This window comes from Rana temporaria, chromosome 6 (genome assembly GCF_905171775.1).
Source record: "Rana temporaria chromosome 6, aRanTem1.1, whole genome shotgun sequence".
NCBI lineage: Eukaryota > Metazoa > Chordata > Amphibia > Anura > Ranidae > Rana > Rana temporaria.
Window position 1 is genome coordinate 17,010,132 of NC_053494.1, and position 27,516 is coordinate 17,037,647.

The 27,516-nt window shown below is 46.4% G+C and overlaps 1 protein-coding gene across 1 annotated transcript in view; it reads right to left on the reverse strand.

The window, feature by feature from the left end:
• RAI1 (retinoic acid induced 1) overlaps positions 1-26,986 on the reverse strand; it is a 253,274-nt gene extending 226,288 nt beyond the window's left edge. The window contains exon 1 of the mRNA XM_040356343.1: positions 26,790-26,986. The gene's annotated coding sequence lies outside the window, so the exon portion shown is untranslated. The remainder of the gene's footprint in view (positions 1-26,789) is intronic.
• Between the last annotated feature and the right edge of the window lie 530 nt (positions 26,987-27,516).

The window sequence follows — 27,516 nt, forward strand, 5'->3', positions numbered from 1 at the left end:
GCCCGACTTCAGGAAATACTACATGACTGCACAGCTTGCCCAACTATGTCAACTTCAAAGGTCGACACTGCCGTCCAGATTGGGTTACCTTGGAGGCCCAGGCGAGTTTCCCACTAGCAATGGATCTCATCCTTTGGATCCCCCAAAACATTGCAGGGCTATACTGCGCCCTACACTTTCCCACTCATTACAGCTATGGGACGCAAGCTGCAGGAGATGGCCTCTTCGTTCGGCCCATATCCCAGTGGCTCCTATTTTTGGTAACCCCCTGTTTCCACCAGGTATACAACCTCATTAGGTATGGTTGATGGCGGAATAAGAAATTGTACCTCATAGGTGACTATCGTGACCATAGGAATACGCCCCTCCTCGTATTTCATAGGTAGTTTGGAGATGCCACCCAACTGAGAGCTTCCACTAGCAACAAATTAATTTTTTCCCAAATCTCTGCAGGACAGCCCTGACTTGGCAGTTAGGACTGCGTTTGAAAATTGATGTATGCAGGACGCTGCTCTGCGGTGGGGGGGGGGGAAGGGGTTCTATATTAAATACCGTATTTATCGGCGTATACCGCGCACTTTTTTGCCCTCTGTGACGTTTATGCGTGAGAAGCCGAGCGTGGCCGAACGTGCCCGAGTGTACTGCGCTCGGTATTTGTCGGCAAAGGCTTCAAACTGAGCGCGGGAAGCAGGGATTTGACTCGGAGACAGCGCGGGAGAAGCCGGGAGGACACCACCGAGGCCGCGGACGGACGCCGGACCGGACAAGGACGCCGGGCAAGACACTAAAACTGTAAGTAATAAAATGTTTTTTTTTTTTTACAGGTTGTCGGGTCAACAATAGGGGTGCGCGCTATACGCCGGAGCGCACAATACCCTGATAAATACGGTAGATTGTCGGAAATGGAGCACCCGGATCCACAAAGGTATTCTTAAGGTTGCCCTGATTGAAGCAGGCTATAAAAGTACACGCCAGATGGTATTTGGTACCGGAGCGTTTATCCAAAATGTATCCACGCACCTCAGCCGCCTGCTGCAGGTGTTGTGGCCAGATAGGCACACCATTGCACGTTTGGTGGACTTGCCCTAAGTTCTGCCGCTTTTGGATGAGGGTTCACTCATTTATTTTTTCAGTCACGATGGTTAACATCGTTAAAGACGCAAGAAAAACCTTACTAAATAAGCCTGTTGAAAATGTTCCTCGACATACCAAGACCTTAAATTTACTTTTCTATTAAATTTTAAGTTTCTAGCGGCAAAACGCCACCGCGTGGAAAAGCCCTGTTGTAGACATTGCATTAGGCCCCTTTCACGCTGAGGTGCTTCTAAACTGCCAGTAAAACACTGAGCTCTTTTGAAGAGCTTTTCAGGCGTTTTTCATGTGCTTTTGAAGAGCTTTCCATAAATTTCAAATGGAAAGGGGCGTTCTTTCACCGCCCTGCCAGTGCACTGCCCCAGTGTGAAAGCCTTTATTCATTTAATGAAAATTGGTTTTCATGAGCTTTTCAGGCACTCTTTTTAGCGTGAAAAGCGCCTTAGTGTGAAAGGGGCTTTAGTGAAAAAAGGAAACTTACGTGGATCATGTTGAACGAAAAAAATCGTGAGTGTCCTACGAGACAAACTATCCACTTTTGATAAAATATGGTCTCGTTGGATAGCCTACCTGCAGGTCCCGAATGAACGCGGCTGATATTGTATGGAGGATCCCCGGGATTGCAGCACTTCTTTCTTTATTCTTTTTCCTATCCTTACCTTTTACATTGTTCTTTTGGTTCTTGCCAGTCTTGGCTTCATGCTCTAGCAGCTCTTCTGTCCTTTTTCTTAACAGAGCTGCTCATGTTTACAGTTGGGGGGTTTGAGTTCCTTTTGTGGGATTGTTTTATTGTACGATAACGGGAACTACTCAGGAAGCTATACTCACTGGCCTCCTTATAGTGATTACACATTGGTGAGGTGTTGACCTCCAGATCCTCATGACTTGTTGATTTGTATTCGGTTTTAAGAGCAGTTGTCTAGACGGCTATCTCCCAATGTTAACAAAGTTTGTGCTATATGGAGTTTGAGTATACACATGTGGCCTTTTGAAGGACTAAACCCAAACTACCAAGATCTTCTCTGGTTTCCCCTTTTAGTATATTTGTTCCTCTCACCTCCACTTGTGTATCTTTCTTGTTTTATATACAAAGCATGCAAGGATTGTTTGCTACTCTGGAAAGGGATCACTTACCGTATATAGTCGACAATAAGCCAAGTTTTTCAGGACATTTTTTGTGTGCTGAAAATGCCCCCATCGGCTTATACTCGAGTCACCTTTTTGCGCCTGATCTCCCGTACTTTGGGGACCCGGTACCGGCCGGCCGTAGGTCGCCCTTGATACACATATAGCCCCACTCTTCCTCTACAAGTGTGCAAAGTTTGTTGTCCGGGGAAACCTACGGCCTGGGAGCACCGATATTTCAAAGTAGGGCACCCCTTCCATAGACTCCCATGTGAAAAGGTAATTTCTCCGGAAACTTGGCACACATGTAGCCCAAGTTCTCCTCTACAAGTGTGAAAAGTTTGCTGTCTGGGGGACCTACGGCCGGGGAGCACCGTTTTTTCAAACCTGGGCACCCCTTTTATACCACTTTGACGCAATGCGCGGGTTCTCGGACCAGTGGACATGTCCGATGAGTCGTACTGACCATCGGACATGTCCGGCGGACAGGCTTCCAGCGGACATGTTTCTTAGCATGCTAAGAAACATTTGTCTGCTGGAAACCTGTCCGGTCGGCCGGAAAATTGTCTGGTCGGACCTACACGCGACCGAACATGTCTGCTGAAACTGGTCCGACGGACCAGTTTCAGCGGACATGTTCGGTCGTGTGTACGAGGCCTGAGGGTTTCACAGAACCGCTGTATTTTTATTGAGAATAAAAATTACACACAGGTGGATTAATTAGGTGACATCTGAGGCAATTGGTTAAACTAGATTTTAGTTGGGGGTATCAGAGCAATTGGCTCCACTAGATTTTAGTTGGGGGTATCAGAGCAATTGGTTCCACTAGATTTTAGTTACGGGTATTAGAGTAAAGGGGGGCGGAATACAAATGCGCGCCACACTTTTCACATATTTATTTGTAAAACATATTGAAAACCATTTATCATTTTCCTTCCACTTCACAATGAAGTGCCACTTTAAATCCCAATAAAATACATTGACGTTTTTGGTTGTAACATGACAAATTGTGGAAAGTTTCAAGGTATATGAATACTTTTTCAAGGCACCGTATGCCTTGTGGTGAGTTAGCAGCCCATTAAAAATGAGTAAAATACTCTGACCACTGACCATGCCGTGTTTTATTGCAAAGTCTATTGGATTGACCTGTTCCAGTAAGACTTGAAAATCATCACTTAAGAATTAAAATAAAAAAAATATGGCATGCATAGTAGGGTTGTCCCGATACCACTTTTTTAGGACCGAGTACAAGTACCGATACTTTTTTTACATGTACTCGCCGATACCGATTACCGATACTTTTTTTTAAAAATGCAGCCTTGTGTCCCCAAATGCAGCCTTGTGTCCCCAAATGCAGACTTGTGTCCCTAAATGCAGCCTTGTGTCCCCAAAGAGAAGGCCAAGCCCCCCCGCCGCTGCCGTCTAGTTGATTAGCGCTCGGGGAACATAACAGCTTTCATTTGAATAGCTGTGTGTTCCCCACCGCGCCTCGTCATATATAGCCCCTCCCCCTTGTCCGGGCACTTTGATAGACAGATCACCCGTCCCAGGATTGGGCAGGGGGGAGTGTCGATATATGACGAGGCGCGGCAGGGAACACACAGCTTATCAAATGAAAGCTGTTATGTTCCCCGAGTGCTAATCAACTAGACGGCAGTGGCGGGGGGGGGGCTTGGCTTTCCCTTTTGGACTAGATGGCAGCGGCAGGAGCTCTCCTCTCCGTCATACACGAGGACTGCTCTGCTCCGCTCTCTGCCCACTCTTCGCCCCCTCTCCACCCGCTCTCCGCCCCCTCTCCACCCGCTCTCAGGGGGGGAGTATCGGGGGAAGCATCGGGAGCATTTGCGCGAGTACAAGTACTCGCGCAAATGCTCAGTATCGGCCCCAATACCGATACTAGTATCGGTATCGGGACAACCCTAATGCATAGTCAACACTCCCAGACTGAACTGCGATTAGACAGCGTCCCGGAAAGCCGATTGCGCTTATTTGAACTTGATGCTCTGCAATCTAGTATTTATAAGCCAAGGATTAAAAAAAATGCCCATGTGTACCCAGGTCATCTTCATTCGGCCCAATATATTAAAAATCGGCACTGGATTCTATTGCGAGTCTGCAAAAAAAAAAAATTCAGGACGCACGGGTCCTCATAAATCAAAGCTCCCTTCATAAAAACGTCCATTTCCCTCCAGCAATAAATCCGTTTCAAACTATCATTCCCCATCTGTCAGTTCCAGGCTTGAAGCTGACTGGCGGCTGGAAGGCTACTAGTCCTTATGAAAGGCACTTTAATAACCGACGCCTACAGATATTCAGGTTAGGAGTGCGACGGCGGAGCTGTACGGTTTTTATAAATTTCCTGTCATCTGTAATACAACGGCTCGCGAGCGCTGGCAGGGTTAACGCAACCCCCCCCCCTCCAAGCAGACGGGGGTTAATCCAGGTGAACCTCGCAGCATGCGGTTACATCCGTCAGAGAGATGCGTTTTATGGCAAGATCCGCGGAATTCCCGAGGACAAGATTGGAAACCGCAGCCTGCCGTGTCTGACTTTGATTACTGGGAGCAGGCGGGCGACTTAACCCTTCGAAGGATGGTCATAGGCCAAGGCCTATTTATTCAAGGAAGTAAAAAAAAAAAACCTTTTGTGCTGTTTATTTAGAACTTTGATGAAATCACTTTGTCACGTCTATTTAAAAATGAGGAAAAAAAAGAAAAAAGAAAAAAAAAAAAGTGTTATTTTGCCACACTGGTGATGTCGAAGAGGCAGCAAGCCAGGCTGAACCTGTCAACAAAACACCTAAAAAGGGAGGCCTATTGTGTCACCGAGTGTTAAAATGGAGACACTCTGAAGGAAGAGAGGATATTTGGGGATTAGACAGATAAGGTAGAGGTAACAGTGGCGGTGCGTCCATAAAAGCGCACGGGCGCCACCCCCTCTCTCCTGCCATCCCTCTATCACCAATAGATAGATTCATGCAATGCATGAATCTATCTATGGTTGCCGCTGCCACCCACTATTCAGCTGCCCTGCCCCTTTTCGGATGCCGGGCACCTGAATTACAGCGGCTGGGTATTTTTTTGGAAGCACCCAATTTCAGCCATAGGCTCTAATAGGCATACAAAAAGGTGAACAGCAGGCACTGCCATGCTGGGCGCTCGCTGTTCACTCAGCGTTGTGTTAGGTAAGCGAATGTCAATTTGCTTTCCCATCACTGAACCACCGCTCGGCCAATCAGGTGCTCGGGTCTGTTACCTGATTGGCTGAAACGACAGGCGCTTTGATTGGATGCCTAGATCAGGTGTCCAATCATAGCAGAGGATGGGAAGAGAGGACGGGAGAAGATATTGGAGGAGTGTGGAGGACTTTGCCGTGACCCGTTGCCCCACCGAGACAAAGTAAGTGTTGGGCGGGCGGGGGATGCACACTGGCAGTATTTGATGGGTACAGTAGCGGCAATTGATGAGCACAGTAAAATCAATTTAGGAGCACACTGGCAGCATTTGATGGTCACAGTAGCGGCAATTGAAGAGCACACTGGCAGCAATCGATGAGCACACTGGCAGCAATTGATGAGCACAGTAGCGGAAATCGATGGGCCACTGGCAGAAAGTGATGGGCACAGTAGCGGCAATTGATGGGCACACTGGCGGCAATTGATGGGCACACTGGCGGCAATTGATGGGCACAGTAGCAGCAATTGAAGGGCACAGTAGCAGCAATTGAAGGGCACAGTAGCAGCAATTGAAGGGCACAGTAGCAGCAATTGAAGGGCACAGTAGCAGCAATTGAAGGGCACAGTAGCAGCAATTGAAGGGCACAGTAGCAGCAATTGATGGGTTTTTTTTTCAGTTTGTTTGCGCCCCCCCAAAAAATTTTGAGCACAAGCCGCCACCGGGTATCGCAGCAAGGATGCAGACACAATGAAGAGTGATCCTCAGAAAGGCCTGATCAACACTTAGGCCTCGTTCACACGGGCGTACTGCAGAGTATACCCATGCTAGACCTATGCAGGTTGCAGGGTTGCATATTCCAGGTGCATTTTGCATTTTTCAATACACGTTATTGATTCATTGAAGTCCATGGAACCAAAAACCAGAATATATATAATTGAGGATTGAAATAATTAACCCAGACAGAGTTACAGACCATAAAAAGTAAAGTACATCAGATTAGCTGAGATGACAAGACCTCTCCCCAAAACTACTCCGAGATATCCAACCATGGTTACCATATCTTAGCAAATTTCTTTGGGCATGCCCTACCCTTATATATTAATCAATTTAAACTTGGGCAGATCCACGTTTACTAGACGGTAGAACTGTTGAGCTGTGGGTGGAGTAGATTCTTTCCAGCGTATCAAGATCACTTTAAGTGCATAAAATAATTGCATTAGCAACAGGGTCCGAGCACGAGTTCTAGGAACAAATTCATTCAAAATATCACCTAATAGTTCAACTTCCGGGGTCTAAGATATTGAAAGATTAAGGGCGTTTTAAAAATAAAATAAATCAATCAATCATGCCAAAAAATCTGTTGGTCCTGGGCAAGTCCAAAACATGTGAAACAGATCCGCCCCAGCAAGTCCACACCGAGAACAAGTAGCGGCAGATCCAAATCCCATATGAGCCAATTTGGCCGAGGTATAGTGGAGATGATAAATACACTTAAAATTTGAATAAGTTGGTCTGCTGTGCTAATGAGATTCTGGAAAGATACATCAGTGGCCCCTTCCCAACCCTCTTCAGAGGGCCCAGGCATTAGGGCAAGCCACTTGCGATGGGAATTCTGAAAGGGGTTAGCCTCTGCCAATTGAAAGCAGCTATAAAATGTAAATGTAGTCCAATTGAGTGCAACTGAGTTCTGGGCATGATGACAAGTCTTCCAATGGGAATTCCGTGAGCTCTTGAGTCAAAGTCCCAAACTGCATCCGGATGGCACGACGACACAAAAGGTATTTGAAAAAGAACTTATTTTCCATGCCATAACAACCCTTCAGGTTCTCAAAGGACGCAAATACCGTATATACTCAAGTATAAGTCGAGTTTTTCAGCACATTTTTTTGTGCTGAAAATGCCCCCCTCGCCTTATACTTGAGTCAAATTTTTGCGCCTGATCTCCATGGACTTTGGGGGACTCGGTACTGTCCGGCCATAGCCACATGTAGCACCACTCTTCCACTACAAGTGTGCAAAGTTTGTTGTCCGGGGGACCTACGGCCGGGGAGCACCGATTTTTCAAAGCCGGGCAACCCTTCCATAGACTGCCATGTTAAACGGTAATTTCTCCGGTGAATTTGGGGACCCAGTCATGGACGGTCGTAGGTCCCCTGGACCCGGAATTTGGCACACATGTAACCCCATCTCTGTTTTATAAGTGTGCAAAGTTTGTTGTCCGGGGGACCTACGGCCGGAGAGCACCGATTTTTCAAAGCCGGGCATCCCTTCCATAGACTCCCATGTTAAACGGTAATTTCTCCGGTGAATTTGGGGACCCAGTACCGGCCGGTCGTAGGTCCCCTGGACCTGGAACTTGGCACACATGTAACCCCATCTCTTTTTTATAAGTGTGCAAAGTTTGTTGTCTGGGGGACCTATGGCTGGGGAGCAACAATTTTTCAAAGCCAGGCATCCCTTCTATAGACTCCCATGTTAAACGTCAGTCTAGTCATGGACACAGTGAGGCATGGGCACAGAGAGGCATGGGCACAGAGAGGCATGGGCACAGAGAGGCATGGGCACAGAGAGGCATGGGCACAGAGAGGCATGGGCACAGAGAGGCATGGGCACAGAGAGGCATGGGCACAGAGAGGCATGGGCACAGAGAGGCATGGGCACAGAGAGGCATGGGCACAGAGAGGCATGCAGATGGACACCCTAGGCTTATACTCAAGTCAATAATTTTTCCCATTTTTTTGTGGTAAAATGAGGTGACTCGGCTTATATTCGGGTCGGCTTATAATCGAGTATATACGGTATGTTTTAATTTTTTTTAAGAGATATGGGTGATGCCCATTGCCCAGGCAACCCCACCAGTTCGAATCAGGATGACTGTAGAGCTCAGGGAGATTACAGTTATTCCATAGGGGGACCTGAGGCGACACCCTGGGTATTGGCAAGGGCCATGTTTGCCCGCATGGGGAAGTGCAAGTATTCTGTGCAGGCAGTCCCATTTATGTCAATTGGGACACAGCTGCTGCTGCAATCCGACATCATTGGTTCATACTTCACAAAAGTGTTGCCTTATCGCAAATCGCACAATAAAACCTTGTTCACATGGGCGTACTAATACCGTACATGCGTGCGAGGGCCTAGCTTGCCTGCACGGGGGATGCACAGGTGTTCCATGCATCCCCGTGCAGGCAGTCCCATTCATGTCAATTGGGACGCAGCAGCTGAACAAACACAGCCGCTGCTCCAATTTGACATCAATCTGGATGCGAGTGCATGGCCCCAAACAGTGTGTATTCAGGGACCGACACCCGCACAGATCTCAAATTGACAGAAGCACCAATTAGTGACAGAGAAGACTTTATGCAAGGGACGGTGCCAGAGATAGGGTTAGTATTGCAGCAATCGCTGATCCCCACTAAGCAGGCAGATGGCAGATCTGCATAGCAGAGCTGACACAGACTTAGCCTCCCTGTTCTCTATGGGGCGGTCGGGTGGGGCCGTTTTAATTTGACTGTCATCCGATCCGATGAGGGATCCATCTGTTTTAGGCGGACAGGATTGGAGAGGTTGCCGGCGGGTGTCAGCGGACACATGTCCCCCCGACATGAAGCGCTCCATAGAGAACAATGGCTGGTCCATTTAGGCTCACCTGAGGAACCGACGGGGTCTGCCCGTGTGAAACCAGCCTTACCTTTTCTGGTCTTTTGGAACTAAAGTCTGCAATACTTACCTCTGCTCCAATTGTCTGCCCACAAAGTCCCTGGTGCTGGCATCTTCTCCCCAGCTTCTACCGGGTGCTGATGTTCAGTCAAAATTGGCCATGGGAGTTAAAGGGGAGGTTCACCCTAAAACTACTTTCTAGTATTACAATGTCCCGACACATTACAATACAATTATGCCTATTTTTTTTTATGCTGTACATACCTCGGTACAGCTAATTCACCCGCGGCTTCCGGGTTGCGAATCCCGCGGGAGTGGGCGTTCCTAACTTGCTGGTGATTGACGTGATGACCAAAAACGAGCTCCCCCCGTCGCGTAAGCTGCGTCACGATTGCCAAAAGGAGCCGAACGGCGGTGCGCAGGCGCAGTATAGCGCCGACTCGCCGTTCGGCTTCTTTCGGCAATCGTGACGCAGCTTATGCGAGGGGGGGAGCTCGTTTTTGGTCATCATGTCAATCACCAGCAAGTTAGGAACGCCCACTCCCGCGGGATTCGCAACCCGGAAGCCACGGGTGAATTAGCTGTACCGAGGTATGTACAGCATAAAAAAAAAAAAATAGGCATAATTGTATTGTAATGTGTCGGGACATTGCAATACTAGAAAGTAGTTTTAGGGTGAACCTCCCCTTTAAAGCGGTGTTCCGGCCATGAAAAAAATAAAAGCCTGCAGCTACTGGCTTTTAATAAATGGACACTTACCTGTCCTGGAGTCCAGCGATTTCGGCACCCGCAGCTGACGTTTCCATCAGCTGCTGGGTGCTCCGCCACCATTGCGGGTACGAGAACCCAGCAGTAAAGCCTTTTGGCTTCACGCCGGGAACCCTACTGCGCATACGCGAGGCCCCTCTCCTATTGGCCCGGCAGCCGGGGGAGGAGGAGTGAGCACCGCGGTGACGTCACATCTTCACGGCAGGGACTCTCGCAAGTGGGAAAGGATACCTGTCAAGGACAGGTATCCTGTTCACCCCCTCCCCCAAAAAGGTGCCAATAATATGAGCGGAAGTTCCACTTTTGGGTGTAACTCCGCTTTAAGTCGATCTGGCAAACAGGCTTAGTTACATACTGTAGGTGTACCAACCTGTACACCAATGCAAAGGGCAGTCTTCCCCCACATGGGCATGCAGGAGGTCCCATTTATGTCTATTGGGATACAGCCTCTGGTCCCAGTTTGACAGCCGTGCAGGTCCCCAAATGCACACTCTCTGCGTTTGGGGTCACGCACCGGCACAGCTGTCAAATTGGGACCAGGAAGGTCCTAGAAAGAAAGGTCTTACAGAAAGGCTTTGTTGGAACCACACTGGAGTAATATCACGCGGTCAGTTTACAAGCCCATAGTGCCAAGAGTGGTTCTTCTCTGCGCTATCTTTCCAAAGACATCTGTCAGTTATTTCCACAGTCTCTAGATTGTGTCAGTGACCCCGCCATGTCCTCTCCGACAGACCCAGCTGCTTACTACCCTCCACTCACGCCTTGTGTTTCGCAAATCTAATCCCCAAACAATTACACCGTCTGAGAATTCTGAAGATTAGAGAGCGCCAGCAATGGCCTAGTATACACGAAGTGGTTAAACACCCGGGACATATATATGAAAGTGGCACGAAGACTGAAGCGTGGCGTTTTAATTGCATAATTTCACCCTCAACTTCTAAGGCTGCATTCACACCTGAGCGTTTTCAGCTCATAAAAACGCTCATCGCAAAAGTTCCAAAAATGCCCAACAAGCAAAATTCCATTTCTCTAACCACTTCAGCCCTGGAAGAATTGGATGCCCAATGACCAGGCCACTGCGTTGCTTTAACTGACAATTGCGCCGTCGTGCGACGTGGCACCCAAACAAAATTGATGTCCTTTTTTCCCTACAAATAGAACTTTCTTTTGATTGGTATTTGATTATCTCTGCAGTTTTTATTTGTTGCGCTATGAACAATAAAAGAACGACAATTTTGAAAATAAAAAGCAATATTTTTTACATTTTGCTATAATAAATATCCCCCCAAAAAATATTAAAAAAAATTAAATTTCTTTCTCAGTTTAGGCCGATTCTACATATTTTTGGTAAAAAAACAAACAAAAAAAAAACCGCAAGCAGCGTATATTGATTGGTTTGCGCAAAAGTTATAACGTCTACAAAATAGGGGATAGTTTTTATGGCATTTTTATTATAATTTTTTTTTTGGCGGGGGATCAGCGATTTTTATCGTGACTGCGACATTATGGCGGACACATCGGACACTTTTGACACTATGTTGGGAACATTGTCATTTATACAGCGATCAGTGCTATAAAAATGCACCGATTACTGTGTAAATGACAGTGGCAGGGAAGGGGTTAAACACTGCGATCGGGTCACAGGAGCTGAAGAACGGGGAGAGGCGAATGTAAACAAACCTTCCCTGTGGCTTGTCACCGATCGTCTGTTCCCTGTTCCCTGTCACACATCCAGCCACGCCCCCCTACAGTAAGAATCACTCCCTGAGCCCCCATTCACACCTAGGCATTTTGTCGCCTGTAGTGTGACGCCGCAGCAGCCCCGAGACGCCAGAGGGACGAAAACACATGCACCTCTATGGAGATGGTTCACATCTCCACGCCGAACGCCGTACGCCTGCCGCCTGAAAAAAAGTCCCGGACCTTTTTTTCAGGCGACTTTCGGCGTTCGGCATAGGAGATGTGAACCATCTCCATAGAGGGGGTGAAGGCTGCATTCACAATCGCGGCGTTTTGTCGCCGCAAATCGCGGTATAAAACGCCACTATTTGTCGCCGCAATTCGCGGGACAAAACCCCTCGCGATTTTGTACGCCGAAGTGTGAATGCAGCCTAAGGGGTTATGTATGCAAAAGGGCACACATAACCCCCTAGCGCCCCTTAGTGGTTAACCCATTCATTGTCATTTTCACAGTAAATCGGTGCATTTTTTATAGCACTGATCGCTGTATAAATGACAATGGTCCCAAAATAGTATCAAAAGTGTCCAATGTGTCCGCCATAATGTCGCAGTCACGATAAAAATCGCTGATGCCCGGCAAAAAAAATTATAATAAAAATGCCATAAAACTATCCCCTATTTTGTAGACTTTATAACTTTTGCGCAAACCAATCAATAAACGCTTATTGTGATTTTTTTTACCAAAAATATGTAGAAGAATACGTATTGGCCTAAACTAAGGGAAAAAAAATTTTTTTTATATATTTTTGGGGGATATTTATTATAGCAAAAAGTAAAAAATATTGATTTGTTTTTTCAAAATTGTCGCTCTATTTTTGTTTAAAGCGCAAAAAATAAAAACCGCAGAGGTGATCAAATACCACCAAAAGAAAGCTCTATTTGTGGGAAAAAAAGGACGTCAATTTTGTTTGGGAGCCACGTCGTAGGACCGCGCAATTGTCAGTTAAAGCAACGCAGTGCCGAAACGCAAAAACTGTCCGGGTCCTTTACCTGCATATAGGTCCAGGTCTCAAGTGGTTAAAAACCAAAAAGGTATTAAATCTACAATACATAACTCAATATTAGAAAGCCAATCCCCGGCCTAACCCACACCCTACCCCAAGTGGAGCAACAAAAAAAGAAAAAAAAAAGCATTGATCTGGAGGATTGAAGACAGGTATGGTACACCACATCCCACTGCTCCACAAGCGCCTCAGCATCAGAATCTCATTTCAAGCTCCTTATGCGTTGGTACATGACCCTGCAGAGACTGGTGAAATGCGCAGGGACTATTGCTTCAGGGGCTGCCAAACTCCGGGAACATTCTACCACATATGTTGGGCTTATCCTCGCATGAGGAGGTTGCTGAGCTGGGTATATCAGATGGTTTACACTCTTCTAGGCAAAGGCATTCCGAAATATCCTCCTAAATTTGAAGCCCGGACAGTGTAAAGTAGTAAAGCGCAGTTTCACTTTTTTACGATTCTCTTCATGGCAGCGAAACAAGTCCTAGCCAAAGCATGGTGATCTTCAACCCCCCTTATATCTCAGGTAAGAAATAAAAAAGGCACGGCGCCTTCGATTGAAAAGATTTCTGAAATTCCTAATGACAAAATAAGATCTGAGCAGGTCTGGAAAGGCTCTTGGCTGATTCTCTCCTTGCCCGGACTGTCAATTTAGGCCCCTTTCACATGTACAGATCCCGTGAGGATCCCTACATGTCTTATCCGCTTGCTCAGCGGGGATCGCTCCGTTGATCCCCGCAGAGCCGGCAGGTGACAGGGCGGTCCCCGCACACTGTGCAGGGGACGCCCTCTCAGATCTCCGCTCTCCCCTACGGGGGGGATCGGATGAACACAGACCGTCTGTCCGTGTTCACCCGATCCGCTCTACAGATGGATGGAAAAATAGGATTTTCCTCCGTCTGCAGAATCAGAGGATTAAGGACACTGATGAGATCGGGTGTCAGCGAATGTTAATTCCGCTGACACTCGCCATCTCATAGGGATTAATGTATGAAAAAGCGGACATAAGGCCCCTTTCACACATGCGGACCGTAGGTGGATGGCCATGTCTTGGTAGGTTTGCAGTTGTGCCATACTCTTTCCATTTTCAGATGATGGATTGAACAGAAGCTCCATGAGATGTTCAAAGCTTGGGATAATCTTTTTATAACCTAACCCTGCTTCATACTTCTCCACAACGTTATCCCTGACCTGTCTGGTGTGTTCCTTGGCCTTTACGATGCTGTTTGTTCACTAAGGTTCTCTAACAAACCTCGGAGGGCTTCACAGAACAGCTGTATTTATACCGTGATTAAATTACACACAGGTGGACTAATTAGGTGACTTCTGAAGGCAATTGGTTCCACTAGATTTTAGTTAGGGGTATCAGAGTAAAGGGGGCTGAATACAAAATGCGCGCCACACTTTTCAGATATTTGTAAAAAAAAAAAATATTTTGAAAAAACATTTATTATTTTCTAGGGTTGTCCCGATACCACTTTTTTAGGACCGAGTACAAGTACCGATACTTTTTTTCAAGTACTCGCCGATACTGAATACCGATACTTTTCTTTAAATGTGTCCCCAAATGCAGCCATGTCCCCCACATATTGCAGCCATGTCCCCCACATATATGCAGCAATGTCCCCCACAGATGCAGCCATGTCCCCCACAGATGCAGCCATGTCCCCCACAGATGCAGCCATGTCCCCCATATATGAATCCACGTCCCCCACATATGCAGCCATGTCCCCCCACATATGCAGCCATGTCTCCCACATATGCAGCCATGTCTCCCACATATGCAGCCATGTCCCCCACATATTCCAGCCATGTCCCCCACATATTCCAGCCATGTCCCCCACATATGCAGCCATGTCCCCCACATATGCAGCCATGTCCCCCACATATGCAGCCATGTCCCCCACATATGCAGCCATGTCTCCCCATACCTAGATGCCGCCGCCTAGTTAATCAGCATGCGGGGAACATTACAGCTTTCATTTGAATAGCTGTCTGTTCCCCGCCGCGCCGCGTATAGACACTCCCCCTTGCTCGGGATTGACGGGTGATCTGTCTATCAAAGTGCAGATCACCCGTCCAATCCCGAGCAAGGGGGAGTGTCTATACGCGGCGCAGCGGGGAACAGAGCTATTCAAATGAAAGCTGTAATGTTCCTCGCAACGCTGATTAACTAGGCGGCGGGGCGTTGCGCAATGCGGCGGCATTGCGGCGGCGGGGGGGGGGTTGTATCGGATCTGGCATCGGGGCATTTGCGGGAATACAAGTACTCCCGCAAATGCTCAGTATCGGTCCCGATACCGATACTGGTATCGGGACAACCCTATTATTTTCCTTCCACTTCACAATTATGTGCCTGTGCCACTTTGTGTTGGTCTATCACATAAAATCCCAATAAAATACATGTTTTTGGTTGTAGCAAGACAAAGTGTGGAACATTTCAAGGGGTATGAATACTTTTTCAAGGCAGTGTGTGTGTATATATATATATATATATATATATATATATATATCACACACACACACACTTGCGTGCACACACCTAAATTCAGCCAATTACTTCCATCTGTGCCAAGGCATACAACCCACTCAATTAAAACTGCCACGGATAAAGGTCCACGCTTAGTGCTACTGAGAGATTCCTGTATAGATTTTCTCTGGCTGCCTCAAGGGAATAATAAAACACGTCTGGTTCTTTTATCAAAGCCTTCTCACTCCTCTCTCTCTCCCCGGCTCTCCAGGGTAAAAGACTGCCTAGGAGTGTATCACAAAACAGACAACTGCTCATATTAAGCAGCCGAGAGCGGCTGTAGCGAGGGATTCTGGGAGGAGACTGGACTGGCTCGCCATAGGAAGACTGGAATCGGAAACAAACAGCCTTGCTCAATGAGAAGTCCTTATTCCTAAACCCAACCAAGCAGAGTATAGCTTGTGCTAGTCTGGTGGGTAAAGAGTATCGCGCTTAAGAATGCGACCACTTTAGTAAATACGGCTATAAACGATTTAAGCAAAATTAAACTGAAGGAGAGAGAAATGGCTACCGTGTTTCCCCCGAAAATAAGCCCGGGTCTTAGATTAATTTTGGCAACAAAAGACACAGTAGGGCTTATTTTCGGAGTAGGTCTTACCATGTAATGTGATGTCTTCTCTCCCCCTCTCTCTTCCTGCCTGACAGGAATCCCCAGTGTGACCCGAGTTCAGTGCTGATCCTGACCTCCCTGGGGCCCTAAGCAAAATGACATGGCACATTAAAAATGAGAAGCGGGGGGCGCTGACGACAGTGACATGTCACATTAAAGAAAGTTGAAAAGTGAGGGGAGGGGTTGTTCTGCTGTCGGAAACGCGGATGAGAAAAATACTTATTGGGATTCTGGAGCTACTATGACATAACAGACGTTATGACGAGCCCGTTCAAAGTGCGTGATACGGCGCACTTGAAGCACGAGCGCCGACATGCATAGCTATTAAAATTGTAGCGTAAGCCTCCCCCCCCATGATCTGCTGGTAATTGGGGAAATTTTGCTTCATTCTTCCTTTTGCTCAATAAATCAAGTTTTTTTTTTTTTCCCTCATTGAAAACAGAAACATGGATAGGGATGGGCAGCACTGTAAAAATATGCAATTTGAGGACGGCTAGGCTCGGTCCTGTAATACAGGGTGTATTGCACAACTCTGGTTGCACTGTGTTCTCCTGTGACTTGTACGAATCTTGAACAACTCCAGCTGTACCAAGCACAGTATTGCACGCTCCTGCCTGTCCTAACTTGTGAGATCAAGGCCAACACACAGTCACATTTCCTCTCTATAGAAGGATCACATTCTCACTCGGTCCCAGAATGGTTGGACTCCCTTCCACCAACTCTCTTCTGGCTTTTCTCAGTCACTATACCAGGCTCTCTTCGGGTGGGCCCCCCACCCCCACTATACCAGGCTCTCTTCAGGTGGGCGTCCCACTACACCAGGCTCTCTTCGGGTGGGCGTCCCACTACACCAGGCTCTCTTCGGGTGGGCGTCCCACTACACCAGGCTCTCTTCGGGTGGGCGTCCCACTACACCAGGCTCTCTTCGGGTGGGCGTCCCACTACACCAGGCTCTCTTCGGGTGGGCGTCCCACTACACCAGGCTCTCTTCGGGTGGGCGTCCCACTACACCAGGCTCTCTTCGGGTGGGCGTCCCACTACACCAGGCTCTCTTCGGGTGGGCGTCCCACTACACCAGGCTCTCTTCGGGTGGGCGTCCCACTACACCAGGCTCTCTTCGGGTGGGCGTCCCACTACACCAGGCTCTCTTCGGGTGGGCGTCCCACTACACCAGGCTCTCTTCGGGTGGGCGTCCCACTACACCAGGCTCTCTTCGGGTGGGCGTCCCACTACACCAGGCTCTCTTCGGGTGGGCGTCCCACTACACCAGGCTCTCTTCGGGTGGGCGTCCCACTACACCAGGCTCTCTTCGGGTGGGCGTCCCACTACACCAGGCTCTCTTCGGGTGGGCGTCCCACTACACCAGGCTCTCTTCGGGTGGGCGTCCCACTACACCAGGCTCTCTTCGGGTGGGCGTCCCACTATACCAGGCTCTCTTCGGGTGGGCGTCCCACTATACCAGGCTCTCTTCGGGTGGGCGTCCCACTATACCAGGCTCTCTTCGGGTGGGCGTCTCACTATACCAGGCTCTCTTCGGGTGGGCGTCCCACTATACCAGGCTCTCTTCGGGTGGGCGTCCCACTATACCAGGCTCTCTTCGGGTGGGCGTCCCACTACACCAGGCTCTTCTCGGGTGGGCGTCCCACTACACCAGGCTCTCTTCGGGTGGGCGTCCCACTACACCAGGCTCTCTTCGGGTGGGCGTCCCACTACACCAGGCTCTCTTCGGGTGGGCGTCCCACTACACCAGGCTCTCTTCGGGTGGGCGTCCCACTACACCAGGCTCTCTTCGGGTGGGCGTCCCACTACACCAGGCTCTCTTCGGGTGGGCGTCCCACTATACCAGGCTCTCTTCGGGAGGGCTCACCACTATACCAGGCTCTCTTCGGGTGGGCCCACCACTATACCAGGCTCTCTTCGGGTGGGTGTCCCACTACACCAGGCTCTCTTCGGGTGGGCGTCCCACTACACCAGGCTCTCTTCGGGTGGGCGTCCCACTACACCAGGCTCTCTTCGGGTGGGTGTCCCACTACACCAGGCTCTCTTCGGGTGGGCGTCCCACTACACCAGGCTCTCTTCGGGTGGGCGTCCCACTACACCAGGCTCTCTTCGGGTGGGCGTCCCACTACACCAGGCTCTCTTCGGGTGGGCGTCCCACTACACCAGGCTCTCTTCGGGTGGGCGTCCCACTACACCAGGCTCTCTTCGGGTGGGCGTCCCACTACACCAGGCTCTCTTCGGGTGGGCGTCCCACTATACCAGGCTCTCTTCGGGTGGGCGTCCCACTATACCAGGCTCTCTTCGGGTGGGCGTCCCACTATACCAGGCTCTCTTCGGGTGGGCGTCTCACTATACCAGGCTCTCTTCGGGTGGGCGTCCCACTATACCAGGCTCTCTTCGGGTGGGCGTCCCACTATACCAGGCTCTCTTCGGGTGGGCGTCCCACTACACCAGGCTCTTCTCGGGTGGGCGTCCCACTACACCAGGCTCTCTTCGGGTGGGCGTCCCACTACACCAGGCTCTCTTCGGGTGGGCGTCCCACTACACCAGGCTCTCTTCGGGTGGGCGTCCCACTACACCAGGCTCTCTTCGGGTGGGCGTCCCACTACACCAGGCTCTCTTCGGGTGGGCGTCCCACTACACCAGGCTCTCTTCGGGTGGGCGTCCCACTATACCAGGCTCTCTTCGGGAGGGCTCACCACTATACCAGGCTCTCTTCGGGTGGGCCCACCACTATACCAGGCTCTTTTCGGGGGGGGCCACCACTATACCAGGCTCTCTTCGGGAGGGCCCCCCCACTATACCAGGCTCTCTTCGGGAGGGCCCCCCACCCAGTTAAGCCTAGCTAGAACTTTGATGTCTTTAAAGGCTCCTCAGCTTCTCTCTCTCTGCCCCAGGTGCAGAGACCCTACCATTGGGGTCTCCTCCTGAACGCTGGACCCAGGAACTCCACACTCTGCTGCCAGGCCTCAGATTATTTATTGGCTCCACTTTCACCTTTTGGGCACACCTCCCCAGGAAATGGCCCGAGCTCAAATTTCCTGTTCTGCTTTCCCTCCTACTATATGTCCAGAAGTCTCTAGAAGACAGGGGCGAGTAGCAGAACAGCAGCCTGTGAGACACTGAACAGCCCCAAGTAATCAATCTCTGCTACACTGGTTACAGAGGAGCTAATTAAATTTACCTAGCCTGCTCTAAACTAGGAGGGTGCTACAAAATATGTACATGTATTTAATTAGTAATAATGCTAGGAACAATTAAGAGTATCTCATCAAAACTGAAATTTCTATTGCAGAGGAGGCCTAGAATCTGACTTGTATCTCAGTGCAGACTCCTGGGAAAATACGTGATCCAATCACACAAACAGGAAATGGACATTTTTGAAGGCGTTCTGTGCACCTGGCTGGGCAGCTGGCTATAATATTACTTTATTTTAATTTGCTGCATTTTTTTTCCCCACGGAAGTGGAGTCACCCTTTAAGCTCTGAAAAGCAATTAGGCCCTCAGGGGCTGGCTCACAAAAGGTTGGAATTGATTCTGGAAGTATTCTCATAGGAAATTAAGATGCAGGCCGTTTTGCCTATTTATAAATCAGCTCTGGGCAATATCTCACATTTCAATAGGTTTTTTTTGTCACTGTGTTTTGCCAGACTATTTCTATCTCATTGTTTAAAAAAAGAAAAACCTCCCTTCATTCTTCCAAATTTAGCAAAAGTACCATTCTATAAAATAAAATAAAAATTGGATACAAAGTGAACCTGTCATGTAGCCGGTTTGGGTGCAGAACCAACATTCAATTAAATGAATGCTCTAGGACAGTGATGCAGAACCTTGGCACCTCAGATGATTTGGAACTACATTTCCCATGATGCTCATGCATTCTGCAGTGTACTTGAGCATCATGGGAAATGTAGTTCCAAATCATCTGAGGTGCCAAGGTTCTCCATCACTGCTCTAGGACTAATGCCGCGTACACACGATCATTTTTCAGCATGAAAGAAAACGCTGTTTTTCAGCATGTCTAAAAAACAAAGTTTTCCCCAACTTCATCACTAGAATGACGTTGCCCACACACCATCGTTTTAAAAAAATGATCTACCAAAGCGCGGTGACGTACAACACGTACGACGGCACTCTAAAGGGGAAGTTCCATTCGCCTTTGGGCTGCTTTTAGCTGATTCCGTGTTAGTAAAAGACGATTTGCGCTTTTCTGTCTGTTACAGCGTGATGAATGTGCTTACTCCATTCTGAACAGTAGTTTTACCAGAACGAGCGCTCCCGTCTCATAGCTTGCTTCTGAGCATGGGCGGGTTTTTTTCGTCGTTTTAGTCCACACACGATCATTTTTTACAACCCGAAAAACGACATTGTTTAAAACGACGTTAAAAAAAATGCAGCATGTTCGGAAAAAAAAAATTGTCGTTTTTCAGAACCTGAAAAACGATGTGCAGCCCACACACCATCATTTTAAATGACATTTTTTAAAAACAGCGTTTTTTTCAAGCTGAAAAATGATCGTGTGTACGCGGCATAAGTTCCTCCTGCTAAGGTGTCATGAATTTGTAGAGGTCTCTGCATTCTCTGAAATATTGGTCAACATCACAAGAGCTTCATATACTGGACAGGTATATATATATATATATATATATATATATATATATATATATATATATATATATATATATATATACACACATATATACATACATACATACACATATATACACACACACACACACACACACACACATAGATATATATATACACTCACCGGCCACTTTATTAGGTACACCTGTTCAATTGCTTGGTAACACAAATTGCTAATCAGCCAATCACATGGCAGCAACTCAATGCATTTAGGCATCTAGGTGCGGTGAAGACGACTTGCTGAAGGCCAAACAGAGCATCAGAATAGGGAAGAAAAGGGGATTTAAGTGACTTTGAACGTGGCATGGTTGTTGGTGCCAGACGGGCTGATCTGGTTACTTAAAAAAACTGCTGATCTTCTGGGATTTTCACACACAACCATCTCTCGGGTTTACAGAAAACGGTCCGAAAATTAGAAAATATCCAGTGAGCATCAGTTGTGTGGAGAAAAATGCCTTGATGTCAAAGGAGAATGGGCAGACTGGTTCGAGAAGATAGAAAGGCAACAGTAACTCAAATAACGGCTCGTTACACCCCAAGGTATGCCGAATACTATCTCTGAACGCACAACACGTCGATCCTTGAAGCAGATGGGCTGCAGCAGCAGAAGACCACACCGGGTGCCATTCCTGTCAGCCAAGATCAGGAAACTGAGGCTACAATTTGCACAGGATCACTAAAATAAAAACGTTGCCTGGTCTGAGGGGTCTCGATTTCAGGTGTGACATTCAGATGGTGGGTACAGAATTTGGTGTAAACAACATGAAGTCATGGATCCATCCTGCCTTGTATCACTGGTTCAGGCTGGTGGTGGTCTAATGGTGTGGGGGGGATATTTCTTGGCACACTTAGTACTAATTGAGCATCGTTTAACCACTTGCCGACCGTCTAAAATCCCAAAACCAGCTAAAATGTTGGTTTTGGGATATACTCACCATTACATGCCTCACTGAGCCCAATTACATGCCTCACTGTGTGCCACTACATGCCTCACTGTGCACCATTACATGCCTCACTGTGCACCACTACATGCCTCACTGTGCACAATTACATGCCTCACTGTGCACCACTACATGCCTCACTGTGCACAATTACATGCCTCACTGTGCACCATTACATGCCTCACTGTGCACCACTACATGCCTCACTGTGCACAATTACATGCCTCACTGTGCACCATTACATGCCTCACTGTGCACCATTACATGCCTCACTGTGCCCAATTACATGCCTCACTGTGCCCAATTACATGCCTCACTGTGTGCCCAATTACATGCATCACTGTGCCCAATTACATGCCTCACTGTGCGCCACTACATGCCTCACTGTGCGCCACTACATGCCTCACTGTGCGCCACTACATGCCTCACTGTGCGCCACTACATGCCTCACTGTGCGCCACTACATGCCTCAGTGTGTCACTGCTTACCTTATCCGTGACATGCAGACCGCGGCCGTCCATTTTTCAAAAGCCGCGCCTCCTCTTTCTGCTGTTCCATGATAGGCGGAACATTCAGCTTTCCAGGAGACACTGTGTTGAGTGTTCCACCTATCACGGATGCCCTCTCGTCCTCGGTATCTCCTGGGAAGCTGAGTGTTCCGCCTATCACGGAACAGCAGAAAGAAAAATGGACGGCCGCGGTCTGCAGGTCACGGATAAGGTAAGCATATTAGGTTACCGGCGTATAAGACGACCCCCGACTTTTAAGAAGAATTTCAGGGGTTAAAAAGTCGTCTTATACGCTGAAAAAAACGGTATATATTTTTATATTCTCAACAGCAGCAGCATGTGACACCCGACTGCTTACCTCACACCTGCCTCAAGCGTTTTGTTCCCTGGGGCCACCCCCAGATTCAGGTCACTCATTTGTCAGTGTCACCCGTTATACAGCCTGTTCTCCTCACCGCAGCGTTAAGGTCACACCGTTATAACTGCCACCCCATGCCTACTGCAGGATGTAAACACCATGTCTGCTTAAGGAGTTGTAAAGGTAAAAAAAAATCCCCTAAATAGCTTCCTTTCCCTTAGTGCAGTCCTCCTTCACTTACCTCATCCTTCCATTTTGCTTTTAAATGTCCTTATTTCTTCTGAGAAATCCTCACTTCCTGTTCTTCTGTCTGTAACTCCACACAGTAATGCGAGGCTTTCTCCCTGGTGTGGAGTGTTGTGCTCGCCCCCTCCCTTGGACTACAGGAGAGTCAGGACGCCCACTAACACACATCTCAAATTAAATTACGTATACAATTGCTCCCCAAGTCATATTGTAATTGAATGTTATAATTTTCTGTAAAATGCAATATGGCGACCTGGGGGTGTTCTTTACACAGAGGGTTATTTCCTGCCTGTGTGATTGGCTCACTGATTTTCCTAGAAGTCTGCACTAAGGGACAAGTCAGATTTTGGGAATCCCCAGCAACAAACATTTTTGGTGAGATACTCACAAAGGGAAATGTCATTTGAAAGGGATGCATTGGTGATCAGTGGGAAGAATGTCCCTTACATTGGTGATCAGTGAGAAGAATGTTCCTTACATTGGTGATCAGTGGGAAGAATGTCCCTTACATTGGTGATCAGTGGGAAGAATGTCCCTTACATTGGTGATCAGTGAGAAGAATGTTCCTTACATTGGTGATCAGTGGGAAGAATGTCCCTTACATTGGTGGTCAGTGAGAAGAATGTCCCTTACATTGGTGATCAGTGGGAAGAATGTCCCTTACATTGGTGATCAGTGGGAAGAATGACCCTTACATTGGTGATCAGTGAGAAGAATGTTCCTTACATTGGTGATCAGTGAGAAGAATGTCCCTTACATTGGTGATCAGTGAGAAGAATGTTCCTTACATTGGTGATCAGTGAGAAGAATGTTCCTTACATTGGTGATCAGTGGGAAGAATGTCGCTTACATTGGTGATCAGTGAGAAGAATGTTCCTTACATTGGTGATCAGTGAGAAGAATGTCGCTTACATTGGTGATCAGTGGGAAGAATCTTCCTTACATTGGAGATCAGTGGGAAGAATGTTCCTTACATTGGTGATCAGTGGGAAGAATGTTCCTTACATTGGTGATCAGTGGGAAGAATGTTCCTTACATTGGTGATCAGTGGGAAGAATGTTCCTTACATTGGTGATCAGTGGGAAGAATGTTCCTTACATTGGTGATCAGTGAGAAGAATGTTCCTTACATTGGTGATCAGTGGGAAGAATGTTCCTTACATTGGTGATCAGTGGGAAGAATGCTCCTTACATTGGTGATCAGTGGGAAGAATGTCCCTTACATTGGTGATCAGTGGGAAGAATGCTCCTTACATTGGTGATCAGTGGGAAGAATGTTCCTTACATTGGTGATCAGTGAGAAGAATGTTCCTTACATTGGTGATCAGTGGAAGAATGCTCCTTACATTGGTGATCAGTGGGAAGAATGCTCCTTACATTGGTGATCAGTGAGAAGAATGTCCCTTACATTGGTGATCAGTGGGAAGAATGCTCCTTACATTGGTGATCAGTGAGAAGAATGTCCCTTACATTGGTGGTCAGTGAGAAGAATGCCCCTTACATTGGTGATCAGTGAGAAGAATGTCCCTTACATTGGTGATCAGTGAGAAGAATGTCCCTTACATTGGTGATCAGTGGGAAGAATGTTCCTTACATTGGTGATCAGTGGGAAGAATGTTCTTTACATTGGAGGTCAGTGGGAAGAATGTCCCTTACATTGGTGATCAGTGGGAAGAATGCTCCTTACATTGGTGATCAGTGGGAAGAATGTCCCTTACATTGGTGATCAGTGGGAAGAATGTCCCTTACATTGGTGATCAGTGGGAAGAATGTCCCTTACATTGGTGATCAGTGGGAAGAATGTTCCTTACATTGGTGGTCAGTGGGAAGAATGTCCCTTACATTGGGCTCTGTGTTATCCAGACTTCTCCAGGAGGACAGTGCAGGGAGGAGGAGGATCTGTGCAGACAGGATCAAACAGCCTTTATACACAACGCAGAGGGTTAACCCCTTAGGTTCCAATGTGAGAATAACAAGCATGCTTGACTGCATATACAGACTGATTTTTACTGTTGTGGGTTTTGTAACACTTTAAGGCAGTTCTGAAGCAAAAGGGGGTCCGACCCGGAACTAGCAAGGTGTACCTAATAAAGTGGGCGTATACTCGCCATTCGCGTAAACTATCGCGTTATATTTAAAAAATATTAAATAAAAAAAAATTAAAAAGGAAGCGCATAAACCCCTAGAAATACTTCAATGATTAATTGATCATAAGTAATTATAATAATAATAAAAAAAATAATACATATTAATGGCCGGTGAGATATATTAGTGCCCGGTGAGTGTATACCCGCCATTAGCAAACTATCGCCTCATATTTAAAAAATAAATAAAATAATAATAATAAAAATAAAAAAAAAAAGGGGGGGGGAAGCATAAACCCCTAGAAATACTGGTATTTGACTTCAATAATGAATTGATTATAATTATAATAAAAACAAAAATTCATATATATTAGTGGCCGGTGAGTGTATACCCGCCATTAGCACAAAATATCAACACATATTTAAAGCAAGGCATTTAAAATATTATATAATAATAATAATAATAATAATAATAATAATAATAATAATAATAAAAAAAAAGGGAAGAGCATAAACCTCCTAGAAATACTGGTATCCGACTTCAATGATGAATTGATCATAATTAATTATAATAAAAAATAAAATAAAAAATTATATATATTAATGGCTGGCGAGTGTGTATGTGTATATATATATATATATATTTATTTTTATATTTATTAGTGGCCGGTGAGTGTATACCTGCCATTAGCACAAACTATCGAGAAATATTTGAAGAAATGCATTTAAAAAATAAATAAAATAATAATAATAATACAAAAAAAAAAAAGGGGGGGGGGAGCATAAACCCCTAAAAATACTGGTATCCGACTTCAATGATTATAATTATAATAAAAACAAAAATTCATATGTATTAGTGGCCGGTGAGTGTATACCTACCATTAGCACAAACTATCAAAACATATTTAAAGCAAGGCATTTAAAATATTATATAATAAAAAATATAATAATAAAAAGGGAAGAGCATAAACCCCTAGAAATACTGGTATCCGACTTCAATAATGAATTGATCATAATTAATTATAAATAAAAAATAATATATATTAATGGCTGGCGAGTGTGTGTGTATATGTGTATATATATATATATATATATATATATATATATATATATTTTTTTATATTTATTAGTGGCCGGTGAGTGTATACCCGCCATTAGCACAAACTATCGAGAAATATTTGAAGAAATGCATTTAAAAAATAAATATAATAATAATATATTAAAAAAATAAAATAAAAGGGGGGGGGGGAGCATAAACCCCTAAAAATACTGGTATCCGACTTCAATAATGAATTGATCATAATTATAATAAAAACAAAAATTCATATATATTAGTGGCCAGCACAAACTATTAACACATATTTAAAGCAATGCATAAAAAAAAAAAAAAAAAAATTATATATATATATATATTATATATATAATAATAATAATAATAATAATAATAATAAGGAAGAGCATAAACCCCCTAGAAATACTGGTATCTGACTTCAATGATGATTAATTGATCATAATTAATTATAATAATAATAAAAAAAATAATATATATATATATATATATATATATATATATATATATATATATATATATATATATATATATATATATATTTATTGTATTCTTAATACCCCATTGCTGTCTGATAAGAGTATATCTCGGGGGGTTTCGCTTGTTTATAGGGTAGTACTCCAGACTCTGGATGGACATCGGGGTGAAAGGGCCAGTTTTTTTTTAGGATATTTTTGGGCATTTTTATAATAATTTTCCTGGCATTTTCAGACCGCTTGAATATTATGTCACTTCTGTATAGAAAACACACCTGGGGACTTTGGAAACACTATGATTCAATTATTTACAGTCATTTTGCACTTCTTTCCAGAGGCCCACCTAACTGACCTCCTGGCCATAGAGTGCAGCAAGAGGAGTGAGACTTCCCCAACAAGGTAGAAGGCAAATCCCAGTGCGGAGTTATTGTCCCTCCAACCCCTGAGGGACACAAGAGACGAGCGGGCGAAGCTTTGGATGGAATGACCCTATAAGTTGGCAAGTATACGCTGTATACCAGTAGTGATGACATCACTGCCCAGACAAGGCTCATCTATCATATGGAAGTGACATGTTGCTGTAAAACAAGCTGGCAGTGACAGCAGACACACTGAGAAATGGGATGCCAGCCCCAGGCAGACAGCTTGGCTCCTCGGTAATAGGAATTAGAGGGCACACATACAATGACAGGGTTAATCTGGAGATCCTGGGGCCCCCCCAGGAGTATACAGAGACATTCATTACATTGTACACTCACCTCTCACCAGCACTGGGCTCCTCCTCCTCTCTGCTGGGGGTCTGGAGGCCTCAGGCCATGTATCCTTCACCAGGAACAAAGTGCACAGGAGGGGGGTCAGGCTCTGCAACATGCAATGCCAGGCTGGCAGGTGAAGGGCAGTGCCCAGCTGTCCCTGCTGCTTCCCTTCCTGCTATCTCTAGCAGTACAAAGGCTTTCTGAGAACTGCCTGCAAGGGGGGAGCCAGGAGTCCAGCCAAATGTCAACACTGCCACCTAGTGGCCAAACAACAGGACGTCCTCCCACCCTTTTCATTAACCCCTGCTGCTCACTGTAATATTATCTACAGAAGCTCCAAGCACTTATGAAATGAATGCAGCTCATGAATGCAGCATTATTAGGGCCAGTTCACGCCACAAAAAAAAACGCACTCCTGATCTGCTCCGGATGCGTTTGTGCTTGCGCCTTTTGACGCGTTTTTGATGCGTTCCGGTGCAGTTTTGATGCGTTTCTAGATGCATTCCAGGTACTTTTTTTTTTCTTCTTTTTTCCTCTTTTTTTTTTTTACTATACTATGGTCCAGTGCTTTTTTTGATGTGTTTTACTGCGTTCCAGTATAGTCCAGCGCAGGAAAAATGCAGCATGTTCTACTTTTTTTGTCTGGAACTGACTGCACTGGCATACCTCCTAAGGCTCCATTCACACCTAGGCGTATTTACGCCTGATGCCCGACACGCTGGAGAGGAGA